At 39.3% G+C, this 16,593-nt stretch overlaps 1 protein-coding gene across 2 annotated transcripts in view; it reads right to left on the bottom strand.

Moving 5' to 3' along the window:
- VPS13B (vacuolar protein sorting 13 homolog B) overlaps positions 1 to 16,593 on the bottom strand; it is a 699,511-nt gene that overhangs the window by 104,686 nt on the left and 578,232 nt on the right. The window lies entirely within an intron of this gene.

Here is a 16,593-nt window from a genome sequence, read left to right as displayed (position 1 = left end):
GGGCAACAATGTGGTATTTGCAGTGGGGGAGGAGGTTATAAGGGGGTTAAAATGGTAATGGAAAAGATACAATAAAAAATAAAAAAAAACAAAAGAGGAAGTAAATTCCAAAAGGATCAAAATGTTGAAGGCTGAAAACTGAAAGATTAAGAGAAAAAACATCAGTTGATGTTTTTATCATAATGGGGCATCCTTTTCCATGTGTGTCATGAAATTCATGGGTGTAAAAAAACCCCAAAAACCATAATTGATAAAATCAAATTAAATAAAATAAAGTAGAATAAGATACAAAAATAGTCAATGATATATGTAGGAATAATTGTGATAGCAGAGAGCTCTTATAAATCAGTAAGAAAATGAAAAGCAAGCATATAGAAAAATAAGCAAAGAGAGTTGTTGGAAGAGGCTGTTAGCCACAGACCTTGAGTGTCCCTGCATGTTCTTACTAGGTATGCAAAGACGCCAGGCCCTGGGAGCTGAGAGGTTTGCAGAGAGCAACCTTGAGGGGTGAAGAAGGTTCTCCCGAGGACAAAGAGCAGGTGTGCTCTAAAAGAGATGGATTCGAGAAGCTCTGTGTTCCTCACTGTCACATATCTACTCCATGCATAACATCCTCCTGGGTGGCCTTCTGCCATTGACTTGGGGACAAGAGAAACCAATGCAAACATGATGCTCATGCAGCCTTCGAGCAACAATGTTTGTTGTTTCTCACCTGAGAGTCTTACGTCTTCTGCCAGCATCCACGGAACACTGACAGGCAAACTGATTAGCTTGCACAGGTAAAATCCCCGACACTGACAGCAGTGAATTTGTGTGCATGCACACACACATCACACACACACACACATCACAGCCATGAAAAGATACTCATCTTCACTAATACCTGAAGAAATTTGAAACAAAGCAATAATGTAATATACTTATTAATTTGGCAGTTTTGAAAGACTGACAGTTCCCATTTCTGGAAAGATGCAAAAAGCATTTTTACACAATATTTTCAGAGGGTAATTTGACAATATCTATTTAAAGCTTGGAAGTATACATCTAAGAATTTATTTCACAGAGGTCCTAATGCAAGTATGTGTGTGTGTTATATTTAACAGTACTGTATGTATCAGGAAGTACTGGAAACAGCGCAATATCCATCAACAGAGGACTAAATATAACATGCAGACTTATTGAATATATATTATAATAGTTTTAAGTTATTCTACATAAATGGAATCAATGGATTACAGCCACTAAAATGAATAAATAATATCTATATATACTAACACAAAAGACATACAAGATATATTATTACATTAGAAATTAAGTTTTAAAATAGGACATGTGGGTTGATCCCATTTGTCTTAAAAAAGAGAGAAAGGACTGGGCTCATCTGTGTCTTCTCTCTTGAAGTACTCCCTCATTTCCACCCTCGGAACCGACCACTGCTTCTGCTGTGCCGCTTCTATGTCTAATCACGGCTCAATCATAGAAGGCATTACACTTTGCAACCCCTTATCTTATTTACATATTTGTCTACTTTAGTTAACTCAGATATCCTTAGGCAAAAATAGCAAATTATTTTTATTTTCTCCTTTTTATTGAATTTATTGGGGTGATCCTGATTAACAGAATTATACAGGTTTCAGAAGCCCACTTCTACAACACATCATGCGTACACTGTATTGCGTGTTCGCCACCCCAAGTCACGTCTCCGCCCATCACCATTTATGCCCCCATATCCTCTGCCACCTCAGCCCAGTATCCCCAGCCCCCCTGCAGGCAATCATCACACTGTTGTCTGTGTCTATGAGTTCTTTCTCTTTTCTTTTCTTTTTTTGCTCAATCCTGCCACCCCCAGCCTCCCAAACCCACCACAGCTGTCAGCCTGCTCTCTGTCTATGAGTCTGTCTCAATTTTGCTTGGTAGTTCATTTTGTTCATTAGATTCCACTCAGTAAAATCATACGGTACTTGTCTTTCTCTGACTCACTTATTTTTTAAAAAGATTTTATTTATTTATTTTTAGAGAGGAGGAAAGGAAGGAGAAAGAAAGGGAGAGAAATATCAATGTATGTTTGCCTGTCATGCATCCCCTACTGGGGACCTGACTGCAACCCAGGCATGTGCCCTGACTGGGAATTGAACTGGCAACCCTTTGGTTAGCAGCCTGTGCTCAATCCACTGAGCCACACCAGCCAGGGCAAGACTGGCTTATTTTACTTAGCATAATATTCTCTAGGTCCATTCATGCTGTTGCAAAGGTTAAAATTTTCTTTTTTTTTACAGCCAAGTAGTATTCCATTGTGTAAAGGTACCACAGCTGTTTTATCCACTCCTCTACTGATGGGCACTCGGGCTGCTTCCAAATCTTGGCTACTGTAAATAATGTTACGATGAACATAGGGGTGCATATATTCTGTCAAATTAGTGTTTTGGGTGTCTTCAGATATATTCCCAGAAGAGGAACTGCTGGGTCATAAAGCAGTTTCAAAAAATGACATATTTTTAAAAATACTCTTACCACCTAACAGTTTGGGGGACATAATAAGATCCCAATACAAGCTTCCCGAAGCAACAGATTTCTTCTTAGCCTCTCCTTCCGTAAACAGACACGTGAGCACCCACATGTGAAGAGGTGCTGGATGGAGGAAGGAGAACACATGGACATGCAGAAGAGGCTGACAGTGCAATGAAACGGAGGCACATGTTCTGGTCGGTGATAAGGACAAACAACATATCCACAGCTAACATTTCTTGAAATCCTCCTCTTGCTTTCCATGGCACCATTTTTCTAACTTTCCCTTCTGGGTCTTTGTTTCTACATACTCTCTCTGCCTGAAATACTCGTAAGACTCTCTAGTTTCTTGTTGTCTCATGTTTAATTCCTTCCCATCTATCAAGTTCAAAGGAAGTAACACCTTCTAAATTCTCTCCCTTTTCTGAACGCCAATAGTGTTTTGAAATGGGAATCTGCTTCACAGCTCGTATCGCTGTAGACCTCATGTTACAGTTATTTCTATGTATGGCATCTTCCTTGGTAGACATGGTCCTTGAGGGAATGATTTCTATTTGGCTAAGCTTTGGATTTTCACAGCACCTGGCAACATATATACAGTGAATGTTCAAAAAAAGTTGCTGAATAAGTGAATAAATAATTCATGAATGGATGAATGGGTGAATCACATACTAGGTGATTCAGCCCATATGACACATTAAAAAATCTCCACAAGGAATTATAGAAGATAAGAGCATGAACTTTGGAGTCAGACTTAATAGGATTCAAATCCTACCTCCATTAGCTATGCATTCTTGGGCAAATTAATTTTTTAACATTAGTTCCTATATCTCTAAAAATAGGAAAATAACAGTACTACTCTCATGAATTACTGTGAAGGTTAAATGAGACAAAGCATTTCATTCAATACCACATAGTAAAAGCTTAAGAAATGTTAGTTACAAATTATTTATCCTTTTCATGCTCAAAGAACATTTCCAAAGCATGGGTGGTATTATCAGAATTAGGTAGGTTGTAATTAAGAGTCCTTGACAATGGATTGGACTTGGAAGAAAATAATAAACCTTGAACCTAGATGTTCAGAAACACGGTAATAATAATAGTTCAACAGCTTTCTGGTGAACATCTATTAAAATGTGTCCCTTCATGCCCTGGTTCAGTTGGTTGGGCATTGTCCTGCAAAGTGAAAGGTCGTTGGTTCAATTCCTGGTCAGGGCACATGCCTGGGTTGTGGGCTTTGTTGCCGGTTGAGGCACATATGAGAGGCCACCGAGCAATGTTTCTCTCCCTCCCTTTCTCCCTACCTTCCTCTCTGTAGAAATGATAATTTAAAAAATGTGTCTCTTCCACTGCTGGGATTATACCCTAAGAATTCTGAAACACCAATTCAAAAGAACCTATGCACCCCAATGTTCATAGCAGCACAATTTACAGTAGCCAAGTGTTGGAAGCAACCTAAGTGACCATCAGTAAATGAGTGGATCAAAAAACTGTGGTACATTTACACAATGGAATACTATGCAGCAGAGAGAAAGAAGGAGCTTCTACCCTTTGTGATAGTATGGGTAGAACTGGAAAGCATTATGCTAAGTGAAATAAGCCAGGTGGTGAAAGACAAATACCATATGATCTTACCTCTAAGTGGAACCTAATCGACAAAACAAAGAAGCAAGCAAAATATAATCAGAGACACTGTAATAAAGAACAAACTGACAGTAACCACAGAGGAGGAAGGAGGGGGATAACGGGGAAAGAAGGGGAAGGGTCATCAAGGAACATGTGTAAAGGACCCCTGGACAAAGCCAAAGAAGGGTAGGACTGAGGGTGGGAGGTAGCGGTGGGGGAAAATGGAGACAACTCTACTTGAACAACAACAAAAATGTGTCCCTTCCCGTTGGCTATGACTTGAGAGAGGAAGGAATATCCTACTGCTGAGTTCCTCTGCACTGCCAGTGACTGCCGGTGAGCCAGTCTTTTGGCCTAGGGCACTCACAGCCAGAGGCGGACAGGCTGTGGGAAGTGGGGTGAGGCATGTGTATGAGAATATAAAAGTTTCAGTGGAAGAGCACCCATGAGTTTAGAAAAAGCATATTTAATATACTTATTTTTAAAATACAAATAATAGGATATAAATTTCAAAATTATTTTCTTGGTAGAGAGGATACATAGAAAAGGGTGAAAAAAATACTTGTTTCTGGTAGTGTCTCCAGACGTTCTCCATTACAAGTAATATATAATAGCTTATGAAAATTAGCAGTCACATTGGGAAGCAGAGTGGGGCCTTCAGGAAAAGTCCCAGTAAGTTTTGATGTACAAGGCGAGGGTTGGAACAGGCCCACACATAAGGCAATCGAAGCTGGGAACTATTGTGGGAAGCCATTGGCAGTTTACTGGCAATTAAAGCGGACTGTACCAACACTGGGGCTGAGAGAAAAGGAGCTGAGAGAAATCAAAAAGAGAGATTTGGAAGAAAACCCAATAAAAAATTTTAGTTCACAACTTTGTGTGAGGCTGGCCCTGTGGTTACATACTTCAACTGGAACATTCCAGGCTACTCTGAAAATGCAGAAAACAATAGAAAACTACTAAAGAAATACATCCCCAAATATACCAGTTATGTGTTTGTCAGGATCTTCTTTTATACATCCTGTTTTCCTTGGTTAATAAATGGTTATTAATTAATTCACTCCAAATGAAACTTCTGTTGAAAAATTTTAAATTGTATGCCTATAAGTGCATTTGCAAACCTCACATATTAACTCTTTTCCCATTATAAGAATATATTTAACTTCAAAAAAAAAAGCTAATGTGACAGTACAATTAGTATTTTAGAGGCAACTTTAGTCAAAGGTCCATTCAAATATAGATTGAGCCATAAATTTATAAATCTTATAATCTTTGTATTTTCTTATTTGTTCACATCATAAAAAATCTCGTTGTGGACCTCCCCCACACCAAGAGCTCCTGAGCATCCTGCCCCATCAAAGCAATAAAAATGTCAGTCAACATTCCTCAACCAAAAAAGAAAAAATCGTGTTGGTACAAAGTCCTAGCCCTGCCAGCTGAATCACTGGTTTAAGACCTTAGGCAACTTATTCAATGACTCTGAGCCTCAGTTCTGTCATTTGTGAAATGTAGGCAATAAAAACCATATTGGTTTTAGGATTTTGGACCTTAACTTAATAAAGCCAAAGGGCTCTCTTTCAAGGGTTTGCAGCAAAGAAGTTAATGAAGTCAAATCTATGTTTTTAAAGCCTTTGGCTACTGTGTAGAGATTGCCATTAGGATCAAAAAGGGGCAAGCATGGATGTGAAAAGACCAATTAGGAGGCGTGTGCAGTGGTCTATGCTAGGAATGTACAGCTTAGCATATGGCTGCTGGCTGTGGGGTGGTGTGTGGGAGATTCTTGGGACACAAAACTTTTTTGACTGGTTGTTTGTATAAGAAGAGGGAGGTATCAAGAATGACTCCCCGGTTTCTGGCTCAAACCATGGTGTGGGTGCTGAGGTCATTCACCGGGATGGGTAAGGCTGACTTGCCTTGCTGAGGAGCAGCTTTGTGATGCATGTCGGGTAGAGGAGGGGAGATGGTGAGTTCATTTCTAGACAAACTGAACTGGCGGCACCAGTGAGCCATCTAAGTGGGCATCCAGAGTACAGAGTTGGTTATTCTGGAGAGTGGGAGGGGAGTTACCTGTGTTGACACATAACTATAGCTTCATCCAGCCTTAACCTTTTGTCAGGAAAGTATAATGGAAGGACAGACAGCAAACAAGTTTATGGTAGTTATTTGCAAGAGGGTGCTTTAAATGATGAATTAAGACTATAAACCAGTTAATGGGGATGTGAAAACAGAGTAAGGTGATGGACAGGAAGAAAGCAGATAACTACAGGTTTATACACAGTTTAATAAATGACTACAGTGGGGCCTGTTGAGCAAGCAGGTTGGAGAGACTGAGAGACTGAGATCCGGAGGCTGGAATGAACAACTCAGGAGGCAGAGCACTTCTGGATGCTGTGGGGGCCAGGGCTTGTGTGTGGGCGTGGGCAGTTGGACGGAGTGCAGGGAAAAGCACAAGAATGAGGAGGTCAACCTGGGGTTTGGCTGGGTCATTGGCATGAATGTCGACAGCAGTGAAGAAAAAGACTGGACGCCACGGGGCAAAGACTTCTGAGAACGACAGAAAGTGACCCAAGACTTGGCAGATCAAACAGAGGGGAGCATGATATAATGAGATGCAGTGAGTCTAGCAGCAGCAGAAGGGTTTTACAGGAGGGCAGAATAATAAAGACAAGTGGCATTGGTGAGCAAGGGGGACATCTCATCTCCTGACTGTGGGAATCCAAGAGAATAAAGAGCCTCTACCGCAGGTGGTTACAAGGTGCAGAGTCCCAGGGGACAGCAAGGTTTCATTTAGGCTGAAGATAGGAGAAATGCCTGAAGAAGAGGCTGAGGTTTAGGGAAGTTCACTAATCACAGAGCAAGTGTTCCAGAGGGCTCTGTGGAAGAGTTTGGGAGGTAAAGAGGAAGCGGGCTGGTAAGAGGAGGACAAAGGGATACGAATTGGTATCTCGACGAGAGAGGATAAATCTTACAGTTTGGGTGGTGACTAGGAAAACGGGAACTGAGGCACTGTTGGAACTGTCTAGGAGGGGCAAGGGCAATGCTATGAGTGTGAAGTAGCCCGCTGCTCCTTCCTGAAGCCGGGCTTGCATCCTGTGTGTCCTCTGACAAATATTCTTAAAGAACTCCAGCTATTTCTCCAATAAGCTCCTAGCACAGAGTCGGATTCATGGTATATGCTTAATAAATAGCTTTTAAATTAATCAATGCAGAAAGGGGCCTTAGTGGTAACAATCTTAGCTTCTTTACCAGCCTTCTAAAAAGGTTTTGTTTTACATACTGAGCCCTCCCTTCAAATTATTTTGCAATCACACCCACTTTTTAACAAACTTTCCATTAGCTCACTAATCTTCCAGTTAGAGCCTGACATTGCCCAGCTAATCTCTAGGCTAGTAGTAACATAATTAAACTAAAAATCGAATGCAGTCATGTTGGGCTTCATATGGTAGCAATTAATTATTCTCAAGGAATAATTCTGGGCTCTATTTTGTGTGATCTATTTAAAATAACTTCATTATGTGCTTTTAGGTTTGAGAGAGATGATGTGAATGATCTTTAGTTACATATCTATAACTGAGGATTTATTATTAGTGCCTGCATGGAATAACTTGAAGGAAAGAGGACTATTCCAAGAAAGTTTGGTTGCCAAAAAATAGTTTAGAAAGCCTGAGTATCTAGTACTGAGTCATGGGAAGTGGGAGCAAGTAAATTGGTTTCACTGGAAAACATTCCACATGTAACACATGGTACATTTCAAATGACTGTCAAGATTATATATATTTTTATTACATTTTGTTTTCCTATGCATTATTTGACAGGACCTAAAAAATTAGCCAGCCATACATAATAAACTGTACTCTAAGCATATGTGGTCTCTGCATATGAATATATTTTAGGTTGTATATCTGCCAGTTGGTAAGAGCACATGTATTTTTGCATTTAAAATGTTATTCCACAATTTGTTTCCATTTGATGGCTAATTTGGGAAGATTTGCATGTGTGTTGGTGATTTAAAAATATTTTTGGTACAAAGGATATTTTGGCACTTAATTTGTTTTTATTACTTAATAGTACTGCCAAGGCTATTAGCAGGGTTATGACTGCCCATCTGTCCTCATAGATAAATAGCTCTGATTTCTTTGTGTAGGGGCTGCTGAAGCTGGGCCACTGCCCCTTTGCCCACGCAGTCCCACTAAGCAGTCTAGGCAAAGGATACAGAGGAAGTGTCTTCCCTGTCCTTATGTGCATAATAAAAGCAAGTAGCTAAAGAGATGAGATCTAGCAAGTGATGTATTCTATCAATCTGCCTCAACTTGTCCGTTCCCTTATATTATGACAAAACGGAGGGAGCTGACTATGTAGGGCTGGTCAGGAAGCACAAGCTGGAGCTTCCCTTCAGGACTAAGTCATTAAAGTCTGGTTACAGCAGAGGATTCCATCTTCATCATTCCTCCCTCCACAATTCCAGATTTCTCAGGACACCAAGTCAACAGGTGATTATAGCAGAGGGAAGAATAACTGCTTTCTTACCATCACTCGTATTTTTATTGGTAGCAGAAATAATGATGGCAGTTGTGGTAGATGAAACTACCTGGTGAATAGCCATTTACAATTTACAAAGATTTCCCTTATACATTGTCATGGTGAGGAAAACAGGATTCCCAGTTTACAGAGAGGTTAACTGTGGATTATAGAGAAGTTAGGTAGTATTTTCAAGATTACACATTTAGTTAGTGGCAGACCTTTTGGGTATCAATCGAAGGCTCTTAAACTGGTTACCTTTAGATTAAAGAAGAAAAATGGACCCCATATGTATCATTTACAATTTCATGTCCTAGTTTCTTTAAAGTGGATTTTTTAGGAAGAAATCTAAATGCAGAATACATTTTGACCTTCACCATTTAACCCAGGCATTTACAGCTACTTAACTTGGCCATTTTTTTTTCTCTTTGAGTAGCCTCTTTCTTCAGCACTTTGACGTCTCTCTCGACCTCTGCCTTCAATGTCTGCTGCTGAGAAGTCAGTTGTTAGTCTTACTGAGAGTATCTCTTACATATGATGAGTCACTTCTCTCTAGTTGCTTTCAAGGTTGTCTTTTGACAGACTGTGTTTGGTGTGGAAATCTTTGAAGTTCATTGAGCTTCTAGATGTATAGACTAATGTTTTTCATTAAATTTTGGAAGTGGTCAGCCATTATTTCTTCAGATGTCTTCTCCTTGCTCTCCCTTCTCTCCTTCCTGGACTCCCATCGGACATATATCAATACCCTTGACGTTATGCTCCACAGGTCCCTGAGGCTCTGTTCATTTGTCTTCATTCTCTTTTCTTTCTATTCTCCAAACTCAGTAATCTCAATTAATGTATCTTCAAGCTCACAGATCCTTTCTCCGGCCTGCTCAAATCTGCTGTTGAGGTCCTCTGGTGAATCTTTTGTTATCAGTTACACTCGTCAACTCCGGGGTTTCTATTTGGTTCTTTCTTCTTTATAATTTCTATGTTCTTATTGGTTGGACACCATTGTCATTATTTTCCTTTAGTTCTTTAGACATGGCTTTCTTTAGATTCTTTAAACATATTTAAAATAGGCAATTAAAGTCTTTGTCTAGTAAGGTCAACATCTGGGTCTCTCAGGTTCAGTTTCTATTGAATGTGCTATATATATATACACACACACACACACACCATACTTCCATATTTCTTTGCATGTCACATATTTCCTTAGTAGAAAACTAGGCATTTTAAATGATACAAAATTTTATTATATTAATGAGTATCATTAACTATATTACTGTTATTTTTAACTATATTACTATTATTATATTAATAAATAATGCCAAGTGTGAAAACTTGATTCTCCTCCCTTCACCAGGGCTTCTTGTCATCACTATTTGTTACAGTTGTTTTTTTTAGTGTCACTTATGAACTAATTCTAAACAGTATGTATTCTTTGTCATAAGGTCACTGAAATTTCTACTCAGTGAACTCAGTGGTCAGTTAATGATCAGACAGGGATTTCCTTAAAGGTGAGGAACCAGTAAGGCTCCTCAGCCTTTGCTGGGAGGCTCTGTGTGCCTATTACAGCATGTTTTCCCTCTGCGTTAGTCTCCCCTTCCTACTTGTGCAGAGCCTTAAGATCAGCCAGAGGTGACAGCATAGGACCCCCTCTCAGGCCAGTCTTGAGCATGCACACAGTCTGGGGCAAGTGCACAGCCACACGCATGTGCGTGTTCTTCTAGTTTCCCAGGAGTTTGTTGGAGCTTTTCAAAGCTGCTGTGGACATCCCACTCCTCAACTTTTCCTTGTAAGCTTCTTTGTTAGCTTAAAAGTATATCTGGTATATTCTGCCTCAAGCAGCCTTTAAATTACTTTCCTTGAATTCTTTCTAACATTCACCCCTGCAGGTGGTAGAGGGAAGGCTTTCATACTGGTACATTCCTTGTGGATACCTTTTGAAAGTGTAATCATTGTGAAGCTCTTACTTTGTTAATAGAAAGTTATTTTACCTCATTAACTAAGTCAAAGTACATACTGCATTTAAAACAATGTCAAGGTGGTGATAAGACCAAATGTATTCCCCAGTGAAGAAAGTACTGGAAAGATCACAGGTAGATAGGTTAAAAAGTTTTTGATTGATGAGTGGAAGAGAGGAGGTAAGTGGATAATTATGATATAGAAAGTGAGGTCTGAGAATGAATTAACGAAATGATGGGTAACTGGAAGAGACAATGTACATGTAGAAATTAGCATAAATAAATAGCAATATAAACATTAAAACCTAATAAGGTAAAAACAGCTTTGCTCTGATGTAATACAGAAGATGTTTGTATTTATGATTGCTATTGGACTTAAGTGTCCTTCAAAACATAAAGAACATTTATTATCAGTTGTCTATAATTATAACAGGAGAAACACATTCATCACACAAAACAAAATGTGTTCTGATATCATTTGTTGATTTTTTGTATCTATTCCAAAGTATAAATCTACCATTTACAATGACATAAAATACAAATATGTTTGCAATCTCAAATGCTTTAGCTTATAATATTATTTCTTTTTTTATGTATCTGCTTTTTAGTTGATTCCGAAGAAGGAAAAGAAAGCTTGTATAGATCTTCAACTAATAGAAGTCATACAAAAAAACCTTAAAATATTGGAACCAGTTGAGAAACCACAAGTATTCAAATGCAGGAAATCATGATTTTAAAACATTTTAATGTGATCTACTCTTGGGAAACACAGCTAACCAAACCCTGTTTCTGCACAGGAACCATTCCAGCGTGTGGTTGTAACACACTGCGGCGAAGGGTACAGCTGCAGATCCCTCACCTGCACCGCCCCGCTGGTATTGCGGCCTGCTGCATCACATCAGGCTGCTTTCCTGTCCGGAAAACCCTCTAAGTACAAACAAGACTCTAAGTCCAGATTTTATTTTCCCTTGGTATCAGAATATGGTAATTTAAGAGCCCTGAGAAATACTTTTAGCCTTCAAAAAGGAAATATGTAACATTTTTTTATTAAGATCTATGTTTGGGTTGGTTTTCAAAAAACTTAACATATGACCCAGTTATCTTATCAATTTATCAAGCTACCGAGTTTCAAGCAAATGCAGGTGTGTACTATGACATCTTTCAAGATAGTATTTTTCCTTAAAGAGAAATGATAAAAATATATTAAATAACCTCTAAGTTAAAGCAAAGTTACAGTTGGGGCAACTTTACTACTTTATGGCTTCTTTTAAAGAGACTACAAACCATAAACTCAATATTGTGTTCCAGTCTCATTTCTAATTGTTGAGGAATTTTAGTCATTTGTAGGAAACAGTCAAATATACATGGTACATTATTAAGAACATTATTTCGGAATCTGGAAGAGCTTCATTCTAACCTAAATTTAGTAGCTAACTAGTTTTGTCACCTTGAGTTGAAGTCATAACTAATATGAGCCCAATTTTCTTACCCATAAGAAATTAGGAGGATGGGATAAGATTAGCTCTTTTCAACACTAAAGTAATTTATAAATACAGAATTTACTTTTTTAAGTCTATATTTTAGGAAGAGAGCTACACTGTAAAGTGTGTGCCATATGCCAAGATTTACATGATTTTATTCAATCTTAATGGTAATTCTGTACATTAGTAAGAATATATCCATTTTACAGAAGACAATAAATCTCAGAAGGGCTAGATAACTCGCCAAGGATCTGCAACAACAGTAAGTTATGGAGCCCGGATGGTTGGATTCTAGAACCCAGGGAGCTCCTTCATCTCATCACACCGGCTCCGGCAACTCACCACACCGACTACGGCAGTTTAGCTGCCTGGTTGTGGCAGGGTTTCAGAATATGAAACCTGACAAATGAGCAATGCTCACAAACCAAATACTTATACTGTGACACTTTTTAAAATTAAATAGTTAAAATACAGTAACCATTGATAACAGCTCTTAGCCCTTCATAATAAGAAAGAGGGCAGTACAGACTGGGTAACCCTTAATAACTGGAATGAAATCAATGGAAATTGCAGAACAACTTTTAAAAGCCCCCAAATATTTTAGAACAAAAAGCAGGCTTACCACATTCTATAAAGGCTTGTCACAAAGTTAAATCTTTAGACTAGATCTAGCCCTTTTTTGTAAAGGACCAGACAGCAAACATTTGAGGCTTTGTGTGTACGTGCTCTCTCGCGGAATCAAGGGTGTCTAAGCTTTTGGTGTCTCTGGACCACACTGGAAGAGTTGTCTTGGGCCACACATTAAATACACAAACATTAATGAAAACTGACAAGCAAATAAAAGGTTTAAAGTAAATTTATAATTTTTTTCTATTTTTAAAGTATATTTTATTGATTGTGCTATTACAGTTGTCCCATTTTTCCTTCCTTTTATTCCCCTCTGCCCTGCACCACCCCTCCCACCAGTATTCCCTCCTCCCCTTAATTCATGTCCATGGGTCATACATATAAGTTCTTTGGCTTCTCCATTTCCTATACTATTTTTAACTTCCCCTACTTTGTATCTACCATTTATGCTTCTTATTCTCTGTACCTTTTCCCTCATTCTCCCTCCTCCCCTTCCCTGTGATAACTCTCCATGTGATCTCCATTTCTATGATTCTGTTCCTGTTCTCATTGTTTTCTTAGTTTTTGTTTTTTAGGTTCAGTTGTTGATAGTTGTGAGTGTGTGGTCATTTTATTGTTCATAGTTTTTGATCTTCTTAGATAAGTCCCTTTAACATTTCATATAATAATGGCTTGGTGATGAGGAACTCCTTTAACTTAACCTTATCTGGGCAGCACTTTATCTGCCTTTCCATTTTAAATGATAGCTTTGCTGGATAGAGTGATCTTGGACGTAGATGCCTGGCTTTCATGACTTTGAATACTTCTTTCCAGCCCCTTCTTGCCTGCAAGATTTCTTTTGAGAAATCAGCTAATAGTCTTATGGGAACTCCTTTGTAGGTAACTCTCTCCTTTCCTCTTGCTGCTTTTAAGATTCTCTCCTTATTTTTAATCATGGGTAATGTAATTATGATGTGCCTTGGTCCAAATTCTTTGGGACTTTCTGAGCTTTCTGGACTTCCTGGAAGTCTATTTCCTTTCTCAGATTAGGGAAGTTCTCCTTCATTATTTTTTCAAATTAAGTTTTCAATTTCTTGCTCTTCCTCTTCTCCTTCTGACACCCCTATGATTCAGATGTTAGAACATTTCAAGTTGTCCTGGAGGTTCCTAAGCCTCTCCTCATTTTTAAAAAATTTTCTTATTTCTTCATTCTGTTCTGGTTGAATATTTATTTCTTCCTTATGCTCCAAAGCATTGATTTGAGTCCCAGATTCCTTCCCGTAACTGTTGGTTCCTTGTTTATTTTTCTTCATTTCACTATGGATAGCCTTTACTTTTTCTTCTATTTTGTGACCATATTCAACCATTTCTGTGAGCATCCTGATTCCACTGTTTTGAACTGTGCATCTGATAGGTTGGCTGTTTCTTTTGTTGCTTAGGTGTAGTTTTTCTGGAGCTTTGATCTGTTCTTTCATTTGGGCCATGTTTCTTTATCTTAGTGCAACTGTTATGTTCTAAGGGGTGGAGCCTTAGGTATTTGGCAGGGCAGGGCAACCCATGTTACTGCGTTGTGGTGCTGTATGTGGGGAAGGGGTCTAAGAAGGAAGAATGCCATTTGCTCAGCTCTCGGCTGGCTTTCAGTTACATTTGCTGCTACCCACAAGCAAGATGGGCCCTTCTGAGGCTGATTCCCAGGTGGGTGGGTTTGTGTACGTTCTAGGACCCTGTGGGTCTCTCCAACGAACTCTCCTGTGAGGGTAGAAGTTTCTCCCGTGCCACAATCCCCATGTATTTTTACAGCCAGAGGTTTTGAGGCTTTTTTTCCCCTGTGCCAGAACCCTGGGTTTCGCAGTATGTCTTACTCCCTAGTTGTTCCTATCGATTTATCTGCAAGCAAATGTGGTACTGCCTGGTCCGTCAGCCACTGCGTTGCTGCAAGTTCTCTCCCCATCAGCTGCATGTCTCTGTCCCTCTTACCGGTCTGGATGAATATTTCTTCTTTAACTCCTTGGTTGTCAGACCTCCATACAGTTTGATTTTCTGGCAGTTCTGGGTATTTTTTGTTTTTAAATTTGTTTTTGTCCTTCTTTTGGTTGTGCAAGGAGGCAAAGTGTATCTACCTACACCTTCATCTTGGCCGGAAGTCTGAAATTTATGATTTTGTGTTGGGCCCCATTCACAGCCATGCTGGGCCACACGCAACCTGTCGGCTACAGGGCTGCACACCCCTGATAGCTTGTACCTGAATGAGTGTGCCTGTGTTCCAATAATAGTTTATGGACAACAACAGGTGGTCAGCTGGATCTGGCCTGCAGGCCGTAGTCTGCTGATCCTTTACAAAGTGTTGCCCTGATAGAGGCCCTTTCAAGTACATGTCTGTTGGGCCGTAATTCACCACAGGTCCATCACATCCACACATCTTGGCGGTAAAGGCCTTCTCTTTGTTCCAGGCTACTTTCCTAAGGGTATCTGATAGTACACAGCTAGAGAAGACAGAGATAGTGTCTCCCTATGGAGAAAAGGGCAGGCATGCTTATTACCTTCTAAAGAAGATATGGGATTACCTAAATTCAGGGTTCCTTCCTCTGCTGTAATGTAACTCTCTGTGTGTCTGAGTGTCATCTGGCTCTTTTCCTATCACCTGTAGGGAACAGAGGCTTGGGGAATGAATACATATGCAGAAATGCTGTTGTAGGTAATAAATTGTCCTTCATCTCTGATCTAGCACTCCCACATTTTCTATCAGCATCCAGGAGCCTGTGGCAGGCTAAGTTGTTAACTTGTAAATGGAGTACAACTGAGATGCTTCATAATTTTTGACAATATCTAGTTTATTTAACAGATATTGTTATATTTACCACATAATCACATACATATATAAATATATGTGTAAGAATGAGATTCATTAGCCTATCACTTATACTTAATTTATTCACCAAATATTTGTTGTTTCTATGGTAAGGGCAAGTGAGGGATATGATGCTCAGCAAGGTGGACAGACATGGTTCCTGGAACTTACAAGCAAGTATTGCTTACATATTAAGTACCTGGCATTGCCAGAAACAATTTAAAGTGTCTTTTAAAAAAGTATTTTTTTACACCAATTACTCCATACTTTTCTGGGAAATCTGGATTCATCTTTATAGTTCAAATTAATGTGGTTTAACTATTTATCAGTGGAAGAGTTCATCTTCTCAAAGCATAAGTATATAATTTCATAGTGTCTTTTCACCACATCTTCTGTAGCGCTAGTAATAAGTAGCAAAAGTGACACATGTGGTTCTGACTCTGACTGAGTCATGATGAGAAGAACACTGAATTGCGAGCAGGTGACAGAAAGGAAAAATAAGAAAAAGTATAAGAAATAAAAAAAAAAGAAACAAAAAATAACTAAGCCTGCCTAATCAGCTCCTGAGTAAGGGGCAGACTGTATAGTGTAGTATTCAAAAACAGTAACCTTGGTTAACCTCTGGTATTCTGGATAAGTTTCCTGGGGGAATAAATCTCAGTGTGGTAAAATGAAATTGTGTGCAAATTCCATTCACATTCCTAAGGAATTATGCTCCAATTCTGGCCCCTCCCTCTCTCCCCAAAATGACCTCCCACATTTACACGGCATATGCTTTTAGCTGCTGCCATTGGTTTGTCTCCGTCAGAGCTTCTTGAAATCTCAACCCTCTTTCTTTCTTTTTTTTTAAATATTTTATTTATTTCTTTTTAGAGAGGGAAGGGAGGGAGGAAGAGAGAGAGAGAAACATCAATGTGCGGTTGCTGGGGGGTCATGGCCTGCAACCCAGGCATGTACCCTGACTGGGAGTCGAACCTGCGACACTTTGGTTCACAGCCCGCGCTCAATCCACTGAGCTACGCCAGCCAGGGTAAAATCTCAACCCTCTTTCAAAACTATT

Source organism: Phyllostomus hastatus, unplaced genomic scaffold (genome assembly GCF_019186645.2).
Source record: "Phyllostomus hastatus isolate PE091 unplaced genomic scaffold, TTU_PhHast_1.1 phas_scaffold_21, whole genome shotgun sequence".
Taxonomy (NCBI): domain Eukaryota; kingdom Metazoa; phylum Chordata; class Mammalia; order Chiroptera; family Phyllostomidae; genus Phyllostomus; species Phyllostomus hastatus.
The sequence above is the reverse complement of the archived record's forward strand: the minus strand, read 5'-3'. Positions and strand labels throughout refer to the sequence as shown.